The following is a 13,755-nucleotide window of genomic DNA, read 5'->3' as shown; positions in this document are numbered from 1 at the left end:
GACAATGTAGAATCACTAATTATCACCCATCAGCACACATATCCAGGGCCTGGATGCATGTTAGATGTAAACACATAAAAAAAACAATTCTGATAATTTACTCTTATTTATAGTAATTGTGGGTACCATAAATAACTGTAGCCATGCATCCTGGCCATGGAAAACCTCACTAATGAGAGTTTAAAAAGAACTTTGGTCCTACGGGACAATGTGCCAGAAAAGTTCTTGTTTAGATTCATCCATAAATCTGTGTCTCCCTCCTGATCATCTTCAAGCAAGAATGTACACTGTGTAGGTTTTGCATTCATCTATTGCAGTAGTTGATTTTTATTTTTTTTGTGAGGTTTTGATTGATTGCAGTCATGTGTAAATATAATTCTTAGAAGATTTTTAGTCCTCTGCCATGAAGCACATAGATTTACCTACAATGTAAAAATAATATAATTTCATTTAGCTAAATTATTCATTAGATGCACCCACTATCTGTCCAAGAGATTTTAAGTGAATCATACAATCTCCTCTAATTTCATCAAACAGAAGAGCTTTTCCGTCCATTTAAATTTTGTGCAAGAAGCACATTATAAACTAGACTTGTTTTTTTTTTTTTATTTAAAAATGTGTAGTTTTATTGAAATGCACCCCAACAGAGTTTTATTAGCCAGTCATTCAGATTCATATTTTTTTATTTGTCACGTGCATAGTTGTACAAACTTTTTTTGTGCTCCCATGGAAGGGTTCCAAATTAGGTTCAGGTCGACTTCTGAAGGTCGCATGACTGAAAGCTCCAAATATGGAGCCAACACTATTCTGTTAAGTGTTGTTTAAGGTTAAGGAAAGATCTTTTCATCCTTAAATGATTTCCGATTTGTGGATTTAGTGTTTTATGGGCTGACATTAGCAGCTCGGCACCTGATTCAGAGGCAACTCGTGTAATGCTAATGTGGGATTTCTGTCACCAAAAAAGTGTCAGAAGAGGAAGAGTTTATAGAAAATGAACATGTCACAAGAACTAATTCCAATACAGCTGTTAAGAATACATTCCTTTCAGCTTACAGTCATTATAGCTATTTTAAGTTGTTCTGTTTTCTTGTATCACAGAAAACACTGTCTGCTGAATCTCTACAATACTAGAACACTTCTGAGCACTTGACAGTGTGGCTTGTTTGTCATTACCCACGATTCTCTGGGTTGCCATGGTAATGCATGTCTGTGAAAGACCTTAGGGGGATAGAGAAATAAAGATGAGAGTGCATTTAACACGGACCAACTGTGATATGTGTAGAGACTCTTCGTCTTTCTTAGGTTCTAGTCATTTGGTCGCACCTCCTGAGGACGATGTCTGACCTGTGAAACGTTTCTGAATTAAGTTAGCTGTAATTATCAGCAGATGCATTTTTTTCTTATATTCAAGTTTCACTCTCCAACTTTTGGTGGTCATTTAGATGTGCTTGTAGGCTGTTTGCTACCTCTGCACAGAACCAAGTCAGCTTTCCCCTCCTTCTGTGTTGCTTATAAATACCTTGTTAATATCATAGTTATATTATAATGTCATGCCCTGCTTTGGAGCTCTCTCCTTAAAAGTGTAGAGGCTGGATTATACACTCAGTTAATAAACTTGTGCGTCAGTGGAAAGTTGATCAGAAACTGCCTCTCTAAATAAATACACCTTCACTGAATCCAGCTTCTACTGTGGGAGAATTTATTTTTCTCTGTTTTAATTATTGTAAACAAAGTATTATGTTTTCAGTTCTCACTTTTTTTTTTGCGTAATTTCTGATGTTTTATTAATCAGACAACTAGAATAGAATAGAAAAATACTTTATTCATCCCCCAAGGGGGGAAATTCAAATTAGTCAAGTAGCTCAAAAAAATTATTAATATTTACAATGATTAACGATGATGATTAACTATGATTAATTAATGATCAACAACAACAATAATAATACCAATTCTAATCAAAATACTACTACTAACTAATAATAATAATAAATGACTAAATAAATAAAAAAAATCAATCGATTTGAGAAGAACTCAGCAGTCACTGTTAAAAAGCCTTATGGCTGGGGGAACAAAGGATCTGAAATTAAGTTCAGATTTGCTCATGAAAATAAATTACAAGCATCCCTACACTGGATAAAAGCAACACTCATATCGCTGAACACTTTTTAAGAACTTCCTCAAATGAGCTGAAATGAAAAAACCTAACCTTTTGTTTGGAGCTTTCTGAACCAAACCAGTGACTAAAGGCTTGAAGACAACATGTCACATTACAACACAATGCTGGAGAGACAGAGAAGTGACAAGTTGGGAAATGATAGGCTGGATACAGACAGCCATTATATAATCATATACACCTAATATTGCTTACACCCACACTTTCAGCACACAGCATATGCATAAATGATTCACTTCCAACACAGTGCCTGCTGCCAACATTTGTCAGATATGAACACTGTACTCGTGTTTCCTTTTTCTGGTTCAGCACTCACACATGCACACCCTGACACTGACACTCAGTGCACTTCAGTGTGTCTGCAAGTCAGCTACAAAAACTGGATAAAATGCACATCATTCTGAGAAATAAAAAAAAAAATAGGGATTTCAACAAGGAGAGTTATTAGTGCCCTGTGATGGACTGGCGGCCTGTCCAGGATGTGCCCCGCCTCTCGGCCAGTGACAAATGGGATGGGCTCCAGCCCCTCTGCAACCCTAAACTGGATTAAGCGGGTATAGAAAATGGATGGATGGATGGAGATATCTAGTTTGCCTTGATACATTCATTGAGAAACAATCTAACTTTGGAGCAGCATAAAAGACAACCAACCTAAGATGAAGATGACCTCTGACCTCTGAAAAACTTGGCTTCCCACTCATTCACTCATGTTCTTGGTAAATTACACAAAACATCGATAAGCACTAAACAGATATGACTGCTTAGCACTGGTATTTCCCCCTAGATTTCACTATGTGCTAATTGACAAAGGGGCTTGTGTGGTTTAGCCTGAGTGGTGATTGACAGCTATCTTATTTCACAGAGTTTGAATATTGAAACGGCACAAAAACATCAATGAAATTAACCTTGGAAACAGGCATCTGTAAAAAATCTGACAGTTCTGTCACTCCTGCTTTTAACTATCTGCATCACCACTCACCAGCTCACAATATTAAATCCATAAATGGAACAGCAAGGCATTTTTACACACACACAAATTCCCTCTCATCAAATCACGAGTCAAAACTTCAGCCAGTTTTTAGGTTACACACTAAATCAATGATCATTTATTGTATTTGTTGCCTTTTAATTTGTAATGTTTGTATGTTAAACTTGATACTTTCTTCTGTTAAGTTATTTTTTATGTATTCATTATTGTTGCAATAATCTCTGCCCCTCTACCACACCTACTCTGGGATTTTCATTGGCATCGTACAGCTGTACTGCGTCAGTAATTCAACACTGTTGTTTAGTATTTGCTCCGTTTTGATGGTACTTTTGGCACATTCAACTTTAAGTAATAGAGAATTTGGCAATTTTTTTGTTCTTTGGCTCGTGCTACAGCTGTAGGATGTAACCAGAGGTGGGTAGTAACGAGTTACATTTACTCTGTTACATTTACTTGAGTAAGTTTTTGAAAAAATTATACTTCTGGGAGTAGTTTTAAATCACTATACTTTTTACTTTACTTGAGTAGATTTGTGCAGCAGAAACTGTCCTCTTACTCTGCTACATTAGGCTACAATGAGCTCGTTACTTCTCTTCTTACCTCTTTGGTATTCTACGCCTCATTATTTTTATCCCCCCGCGTACGCCTCATTTTAATGTTTTATTCTGAGAGAGAGAGAGACTTCCGTCATGTTAAAGAAGCCACAAAGACGCCATCGAAAGCCCTCAAAAATACAAGGCAACAGCTGTAAAGCAAAACAATGTGGTGTAAGGCTGGAAACAAAAGTCATGAAGTGCAGTTTCTCAGCCCCTGGGTGCTCCAGAGCAGTTCCAGGCTTCCTCAAAATGAGTCAGAGGCACATAGTTTTATGGTTCAAAAGCCTGTCTAGTGTTTGAGTCTTTTTTTTCTTTGTAGTCCAAGTAAAACTAATTCAGAGATGTGCATGGAAACAAATTTGTGTTTGGGAGTTGTTGCTTTAAAACATGTTAAAAGGCAGAGAACTGTGTTTTACTGAATTGTGGAGATGGACTATTTTTCATCAATTTTCTGTTGAGGATTTTTAGGGCAGGTATGTAAGGTGAGCAAAGACCAACATTAAAAATAGACCTAATATGATGCATCAGCCTAAATGTTTTGCCTTCAACATGGAAAAAGTGTCTTCCCTGGCTGCAAGAATCTGCAGAATTTGGGCTTCACTTCAGTCAGAATTAAAACAAGGAACATTTGATTAATATTGTGAAGAATGAAGCTGAAATGCATCACGACTGTAGATCTGGCAACAAACCAGCAGAGCCCGCAGATGTGCCCTAAAACCCCATTGCATGGTGGAGGTTTCAGGGTGGCCCATCTACTGAGAAAAGCAAATTTGTAACAATCTGTGGATTAACTTTTGTGCAGACCTGCACTTATAGAGAACGCAGGATAACCCCAACACCTCATTCACTTTGGAATCTTTGCTAACTTTTATCAGACATAATTGGTATTAACGGATACCCGAAACACTGCTGTGACTGCTTGGCTCGTCACCCCCACCCCCAGGCACCCCACCCATGCTGCTGTTTTATGTTTTTAGAAGCAACTGATGCACATAAACTTAACCAAACGAGCATGGTGTCTCTCTCCCCTCAACACTCACACAGAAATGTGGTGAGATTTTAAAAGCTGTATGTTATGCCAAACCATGAATTTTCTTTTCAGTTTTGCTGCTTAAACCAAAACAGACGAAAAGTGACAATGAAAAAATAAATAAATAATAATAATAATCTCAGGAGAAAAACTATAAACAAAATGTCATAAGCTAAACGAAGAGCCCTTGCGATTTACAGTAATCCACTTAAAACTCCCGACCTCCAGCTGAGGGCTTGTTTGCCGGCTGATAAGGCATGCACTGAGTGCACGATGGCAACTTCACAAACACTGAGATTTCACATATCCGTGCCTAGAAACGAGCTGTGACTGATATTGTCTTCTTGGCCAAATAACGTGGTCAGTCAGAAGGTTAGTTGAAAAATCATCAGTGTTTTGCAAAGGTTACTGCAATTCTAAGTCAGTGGTACTGCTTTAACACACAAATGTTCCTCTTTGTCACGTCCATGGGGTTTTCCCCATGTTTTTAGTTTTATGTTTTATCATGTTTTAGGTTGTTTCATGTCTTGGTTTTTGAATTCACGTTTAGTTTAGTTTTAGTTTTGCCATTGTTTTTCCCTTACTTCCCATGTTCAGTTCATTAGTTTCACTCACGTCACCTGCATTCATTGTCCCCACTCCCAGTTCAGTATTTAGTTTCCAGACTCCCCTTTCGTTTTGTGATTTCTTTACCCTGATTTCACCATTTCCCTTGCCACGCCACCTCAAGTTAAGTGTTTTTTCATGCCATGTCATGCCAAGTCTTTTGTTTTTCTTGTCACAGTTATATTCATGTTTTTGATCCCACAGTTTAGTGTTGTCATCCGGCTCAGCCGCGCCTTTTGTTAAACCTTGTTTGTGAATAAACCAAGTTTCGCTTTACACCTCTGGAGTCCGCATCCGTGTCCTGCCAACCCCCAACCCTGACGCTCTTTTCTTCAATTTACACCACGGTGATGCTGCTGTCCTCTGTGCCCAATCAGCCCCTCTTCTCCTGCCTTTCTTCTTTTTAGCACCGAGGTACCCTCCACACATCATTCACATTCACACAAGTTCTATTATGTTGCAGCCGAGGAGAGAGAATCTTTTTTTATTTCATTTCTGCACAAAGTTTCTTTTACTCTTTTGTGTAATAAATATTTTGTGCTGGTGTTCACTGAAAGCTTGTGCTCAGAGATACTGTTAAATATTAGGATATTGCACTATACAAACAAATCTGACTTGACATCAATTGACAAACTGAAATAGCAAGAAGAGATGTCCAATTTACACAAATAGCTTCTTTAGATTCACAATGATTCAATTTGATCATCTAACATTACACAGAAAGTAAGAAAAAAAGTGTTTATAAGATAAGTTTTCCAAAAGAATTCATATCTGCCAATTGTGGTTTCCTATGAATTAACTCAAATAAACTCTTCATCCCCGGTAAATGTCTCTCTTATTTTGCCCGACACATGCCATTTACATTGATACTCCTGACAGATTAATCCTTTTTTAATAATGGGTACTTGATGTCCAACAGGCAGACAATATCAGATCTTACATTTCTTCTTGATCTGCTGTCAGGGGGAAATCAGTTTCTCACTTAATCCAACGGAAGCTTGGAAGAATGTCAGCTCTCGCTCTGACATTTTAGTATTTCAATTTGACTCATTATAAATTGAAAGGCCTTTAAAATGGTTTTATACAAAAATGCATTTGAGGCCTATTGTTCCAAGAGGAACGGGCAAAATCAGCATGTTTCAATCTAAAAGACACCTGGAATACATGGACGTGTAGTAGGCCTACTCCTTATATTTCATTTTGCATTGATCTTATGAGCCAGTGTCTATTTTTTTAATCTTCTGGACATTTATCCTATAGATTTGAACAAGCAAGGAAGGACTTAGAGAGATTTTTCAGAGATTTAGAATTTTCTGGTAAGTATTTTTCACCTTCAGCAGAACAAGAGAACAAGTTTCAGGATGAAAGCTGAGGTGTTTTGGGGGAGGGTATCTAACAGCACAAATTTAGCTGGTGTTTCTGGATTGTAGACTTTTTCTGCATCCCTTGGTTTGTATGCCATCAGCGCATTAAGGTGCTGTTATCATTTATGAATCCTATAAGGAACCAGATGGCTAAACATAATAGTTGGTCAGGAGCTATAATGTATTTTATGGTATGTACTGGGAAATAAGCAGCAACCCAGGAAGATGTAGGCCACACCTTGCTATAAAAAGTCTTTGCTGATGTCTTTGTGAGAATAGCTCCATTTTTACCCGAGCAACAATCTTTGCCTAAGTCAGGATTTGACTGCCTAAACATAACCAAATGGTAATTAGAAACAAGAAGTCTGCAACTTAAAACTGCATCAAAGTTCACTGAACTTTCTAGAATTGTGCGTGCCCTCTAAGCCGTGTGCAGATTCACTCATTCACTCACACTGTGCACTGTGCTCACTTCACTGAGGACTCACTCAGGGAAAGAAGCTGCTAATGAAGCGCTACCTCCTAATTATGCAACAGATATTCAGTTGCGTGTCAGATAAACAAATCCAAGCAGAATAGGTACATGTTGAATATGAGGTAATGGACGGCACAATTTAGCTGTTTTTAGTTCAGAACATGTCACAATTAAAACCTCTCTTCATCACACTGACACACCCTTTATTACAAATCTGTGCAAATGCATTTTTATTGCACTTTATTGACCTACAGAAACACAGACTGCAGGACTACAGACCGTCTGTGCTCGTAAAGCCTTCCTTCCATTCCTGAAACTTTGTCTCTCGTGTCTTTTGCTTTGGAAATATTTCTGAAAAGCCTCCATATTTAATTGTTTAAACTGGACAAACTGTTACCAAACAGCTCATCTTAAGACGCCCCTTGAAAATAAAATGTAACTAGAATGAAGTGGTCTTTCACCGCTGGATTTTCTATCCATTCAAAGACAATTCCACATGTTATATTTAGCACATTTGTCAGTACATGAAAGTCAAGGAGGGTCTACATGACAATGTCGTTGGCAGAGGGTGAATGTAAGGCTCTGTACAGAAATCCTCATATCCGCCAATTTGATGTAAACATGCACACTTGGATTACTGTTGTGTGCATACAGAGATAGCCTCTGTAAATGCCATTGCACTTCACTTGTATACAATGCTTAATCTAAGTAGAATACTGTAATGAGAATAATGCAGTATGCATCTGCGTCAGTTTCTCTTCTTCACTGCCGTGAGAGAGTCATATATGTCAGCTCTATAATAAGTGGACTTAATAATGTTTTTAAAAGAGGGACCTTAAGATTCCTTCAGGCCCTTAAATATAAATCTTCTTTTAGATAACAGAGAGAATCATCTTCGCCCTTCTTCTCTATCATTGCCTCTGTCAAAGCCGCTCTCAAGATATTTCAAGCAACAGGATGGAGACATAAATGATGCCCAAACCCTAGAGAAATTTGTCACCAGAAAGGTGGAAAAAAAATTGAGATGCCTGAAAGATAAGAAAGGGAGACCAATCAAAAAACAATCTCCCAGCTCCTATCCTGCTGCTCCTATCTCAGGGTCTAAACAACAGACCTTTGTTGGGAAATGGAGGAACAGCGGATGTGCTGCACAGTCGGGAGAGGTAATACGATTTCAATAGTCCAGTCTCTGGTAGTTAATGGGACAGCCAGAGCCATTTTTCCTCTTAGCCCTGAAGAGCTTCCCCGGACACAACATCAGAAGGGTTTCAAGTCTCTCTGAGGCCACAGTGCCTCCGAACTACTTCTGCCACAAAAACAGTGTTGTCTGCAGAAGAAAGGCCAATGGTAACAAAACAGAATAGAAATGAGTGGGATGGGAGCAAAACACCTCTATTGAGGGTTTTTTTCCCCCCATCTTTCCCACCCTTTTGTTATTTCTCCTTTACCCTGCCTTTTTCATTTCACCCTGTGGTCTATCTCTATCCCTTTTTCCATCTCTCCTTCACCATCTATAACCTCAGCCTCCCCACCTTTCCATGTTCCACCCTGCTCTTTCTTCTTCTCCTTTTCTCAGCATCCACACTGCAATTTCTCCTTGATTTCCAGAGGGGGGTGTTATAGCAGCAGCCGGCATACAAACTAGCTGACTCAATGAATACACACACACACACACACACATACAAGAAGGCTGCATGAACAGGGTGTGTGCAGCGTGGTGGTATGGAGAGATGGAGGCAGAGATGGCGTCAGATGAGAAGAAAATGAGGGAGGAGAGGAAAAGTGTGAGGGGAGGGGAAATTTAGAGGAAAAGAGAAAGTAGAATGCTTTGCTGGAGAGTTTAGGATGGAATTAGCTCCAACTCTGGCACAGTAGTAACAGCAAGATATGCGTCAGCAAACATTAAGCAGCTCATTCATCATTCACGCTATGAACATGAGGTATGAGGTCACTGTTTGGTTGTCTTCGAAATGTAATGCTCGGGTTAATGAAGCCCGCTCTCAGGAATCTTTATGCTAAGTTTTTAGATCCACAATGAATCCTGCTTTTAGAATATGAGGAAGCAGAGTTCCAGCAGAGTCAGAGAACTGGGCTATGAATGCACAAAACATTTATAGAAAGTTATGGTGCTGTTGAAAAAAAAATTGAATGCACTTTTTCCATTGCCATATTCGACACGCGAGCACCCCCACCCATGTTTTCTGATGATGTGTTATACACCAGAAACTGTGTCCTTAACCCTCCGGCTGCTGGAGGTTTGGGTATCTTAGTATTCTAATGCACTTCGTCTCATTTCAGTCATCTGTTGGATTGTTTTAAGGTGGAATTCAGGTTTTATCTTGGTTATAGTCTTTTATCTGATTCAATCTTTGGGATATTTCATGTTATCTGGCCTAATTCTTTCTTAGTCAGTGTTATTGCTGCCCATCTTTGCAGTCTTGAAAAATATTCCTTTTTCATTTTTTCACAAGACATTGGCAGGAAAGAATAATGAACTGCTCCCTTTTCGCTATTTCCATTTTCTATGTGTGCAAGTGTATGTGCTTACAAGGGTGTGTGAGTGAACTGCAACTTGTAACAATAACTTCCTAATTACAGTTCCCCAGTGTTTGTGCAATCTTCCTGAAATGCTAACTAGCCCCCTACAGGGACTGTGGTACATTATTAATCCATGTACTTGCTTGAGCCTGTGCATCTTGGGCTGGGAAGAGTGTGTCTGCAGCCCATGTGTGCAGTTTTTATGCATGCACATGTCTGTTTGCGTGCTTGTTCACATGGCTTTTACCTTCTCATAAGTGGTTCATTCACACATGTGCCGTGGGTCATCTGCCAAACATGTTGCATGGAGTCAGTCTGACCCTCGCTGACGGCCTGTACTAGATGTTTTAAGAGGTTGCACACAGGTCAACTAAAAGTAGAAACCTCGCCTCCCCGCAGCTAGAGCTGTGGGGATGATAATGTCTAAGGAATAACCTTGTTCTGCATGTGGTAAGCTTTGCACCAGCACACCCTGTTGCACAATAGGAAGTATAAAGATGATAGATACGGTTAACCCCTTAACGCCTGAATTTATATAGCTGTAAATAAAAAAATGTTTTGTGTGTGTTTAATTTGTGTGTGAATTAATTTCACTTTTGCACAATAAATAAATAGAAATTTTGGTATGTTGCAAATTTGCGACAACAGGCATCCTGGTCAATTTGGAGTCAATTTGGTATGTTTGGTATGTTTGGTATTTAATTTGGTATGTTGCTTATTTGCAACACCAGGCATAATAGTAAATAATACGATAACAACAACACAGTAATATAACTGAAAAAACAATGTTTTTTTTATTCACCCCTTTTTTTTTTTACATATTTATTTATATAAAGGTTCCGAGGTCCGTAGTGAATATGGACTAACTGGCTTTGGGGGAATAAAGATGCTATCTCATCTGGTTGATTGAGTCAAACGGTTTGTAGCATATATGCCATAATAGGCGTTAAGGGGTTAATTTATATCTTTTTTCTTCAGTTTACAGGTCAATTTTGAGGCATTCCAAATTTTCAGAGATTGATTTTTTCACAGCAGCTATACTTTCACAAGGATTCCCATCACACTTTTCTCATCACACAAATATTTCAACTGAAAATACAAGATTGCATAATAAAAGACTGATAAATATATGAGCAATACGACTGTAAAAAAAATCAAATCTCTACACGCTGACCCAGCCAGCAGAGAAGTGGCGTGTTAGCTATGCATACAAATTTGCCTCCACACTGTCTGTGGGGCATTCCCTCTCAAGAAAGATCAACATTATGACAAGAGATGCTGCTAACACTCCCTGCACCAACATGCTTAACATGGTAAGCATGTTTCTGTTGAAATATGCACGCTTTTTGACAAATAACAGCTGTTGGGACTGGATTGTGAAATTAAGGCTTGGATTTCAATAGATATGCGCTGCATGTCGCTGCCTTACAGTGGCAACCAAAGGAGCGAAAAATTGCAGTAAATGGATGGGAGAGTGAAGAGAGATCTCGCATTAAACACAGCAGTGCTTTTTAAATATTCCTGAAATACTTTCCCCACAGTGATGCCTCCGGGTACAAGTTTGTATCATGGGTGGGTAGCTCAGTCTTGGGGCTACAGTCAATGATAGGGCAATAGATGAAGAAAGTCCTTCACAACTTCCGGTGAAGGTTGAGAGCAAAACTTGAGTGCAGTGACAAGACAGTGCAGACGTTAAAACCCATCACGTTTCCTCCATTTTGTACCTGCAGACAAGCTGGTAATTCCTCTCCACTAAAGTTGTCACCTTTCATTACGGATGATTTTTAATGTTTCCACCTGCCTTATCACAGATGCAACCATCAGAGTCTCAACCGTCGCTGGCACTTGTGCTGCTGCAGCACAAAAGCTTTCACTGTGTGGCAACTTGCATACAGAGATGTTGAATGGCTTTATCAACTCTGACTTTTAGTGCCCAAGAACTGTAAAGGTTTAAAAGCCCCCTTTATTTGAGCCCCAGCAGGAGTATTCCCATAACTTGTGTGACTGCTGCGGCAAGCACTGCAGTACTAATGCAGGAGCAAAGCAAGACGAGCGACCTCGGAGATACTTATCAATGAATTCCCAAGATAACAAAAGACTTCCCTGTGACAGAGGATCTATGGCCCTGACACAAACCAGTTGATCATTTCTCCATCCCAAAAGCATAATGCTCCAAAATGAGTCTTCAGGTCTGTTCAGGATGCTAATTGGCGTGTGGCCCTGTTCCTCTCCCCCTATTTATTTCAATCTTTCTGGTATCCTTTTCCTCTCACTTTCTCTCCCTCTGTGGCATTCAGCCAACAATTGGAGTCAGTCAGTGGAAAAACTCTGTTAGTAGTCCATGCCCTGTGGGACAAAGTGGCAACAACATCCGTTACAACAGATAGTGGGGCAGCCAAAATTTAACTGGCTGAGTGACTTTGTGTCTCACACATGCACCCGATGGGCTACTGTGTTTGAACCGCACATCAAGACCGTTTAAAGGGCACGGAGTTGATCCACATGGACACATTGGATTGAGTTGTGCTGTTTCATTCATGTCAAAGTTGTGGTACAAGAGGGAACATTAAAGAGCGAATAAATGACCCACGATTTTTGTTTTCATTTTAGAGAGGCTAAAAAAAACAATAAAAAAGGGAGAGAGCATTTTACCCGGAGTGTGTAGAACATTCAGGTTCTGACACCGCAGCCCGTCCCGGGACAAAGACTACATTAATACCAAGTGACGAGCTTCAAAATGGATCAAATATGGCACGCGTCAGACACAATTAAAGCCTGAAGAGGCTCGAGTCAAATGGGTTGCATATGCTGGAGCACATCCCACATATTCAGCAAGAGATCATGTACATTTCAATCTATGAATCTGCACCCGCATCATCAATGCACGCATGGAGATAGGACTGGCAAGCTTTCTGGGAATACTCAACTTGTGTATTTCCTTCATTCATCATGACCGCTCACCAACACACACCAACACACACACACACACACACACAACATAAATCGATTTCAGGATCGCAGGAATGCCAGAGCTATCGACATATTTCAAAGTTGCCTACGCAATGCGAGTCCAGCCTTCACAAGACAGGAACACACAAATGAAGCCAAAGCTGTGTGATGTGCGCAATCTACAGATGTTGGTTTGAGGTTTTCACTTTACCTGCTCCAGATGCGTACAGGAAGACGGCGCCAGTCAGCACAACTGTCCGCTCGGTGCCTCTGGCAGTGTGTTGATGTGTGTGGATATTTTTCTTTTTTTCTTAGTGTTTGTCCGTCACTGATGTGTCCAAGCTTTCTCCTGCCCCCCCTCCAGTCTGTGGGGTCTGAGATGAGCTGCGCCCGGGGAAGGGCTCGGCGGTCACAGCAGCAGCCGATGTGGCGACTGACCCGCGTCAAGATTTTGAATGCAAAGCAGCGCCTGATGCGATGTGCTGCCTCCTCGCCTCTGCCTCCCTCGGTCTCAGTCTCTCTCCTCTCAGTTTCTGCCTCTCACACTGCGTCAGCCTCCTCTATTCCTCCTCCTCCTCCTCCTCCTCCTCCTCCTCCTCCTCCTCCTCCTCCTCCTCCCCACCTCTCTCTTCCTCCCTCTGTTTGACTGCCTTTACCTCTCTCACGCAGGAACAGACGGTGATTAATTCGCTGGAATTCAGTTTCTCTCTTCGCTTCTCTCCTTTCTACAGCCCTCACAACCCGTCGCTTCTCCCCTGAACTGAAGCGAGCGCCGGCCAGCTGTTCCAGCGGCGGAGAGGGGCTTCCGTGGCACTTGAGGCGCCGCAGACAGTCATTAGACGGTGCGTTTTCATGGGGAGTGCGAATAAGACCTTTCACAGCCAATCTAGGAAACTTTTTGACTAAATTGTATGAAATCCAGGCAAAAAAAAAGAGTTATTTGACAGAGTGAAGCAGCCATACAGCTAAGAAATATGCTTCAGTTTTTAAATGATGGGAAGCCACATTCTCGTCACGTTTATGGTGGATCCATCAG

General features: G+C 40.3%; 1 pseudogene; it reads right to left on the bottom strand.

Annotated features, from left to right (window-relative positions):
- LOC142379012 (protein ELFN1-like) overlaps nt 1–13,258 on the bottom strand; it is a 162,883-nt pseudogene extending 149,625 nt beyond the window's left edge.
- Nucleotides 13,259–13,755: the final 497 nt, after the last annotated feature.

The sequence above is a fragment of the Odontesthes bonariensis genome, chromosome 4, assembly GCF_027942865.1.
Source record: "Odontesthes bonariensis isolate fOdoBon6 chromosome 4, fOdoBon6.hap1, whole genome shotgun sequence".
Classification (NCBI taxonomy): Eukaryota; Metazoa; Chordata; class Actinopteri; order Atheriniformes; family Atherinopsidae; genus Odontesthes; species Odontesthes bonariensis.
The sequence above is the reverse complement of the archived record's forward strand: the minus strand, read 5'-3'. Positions and strand labels throughout refer to the sequence as shown.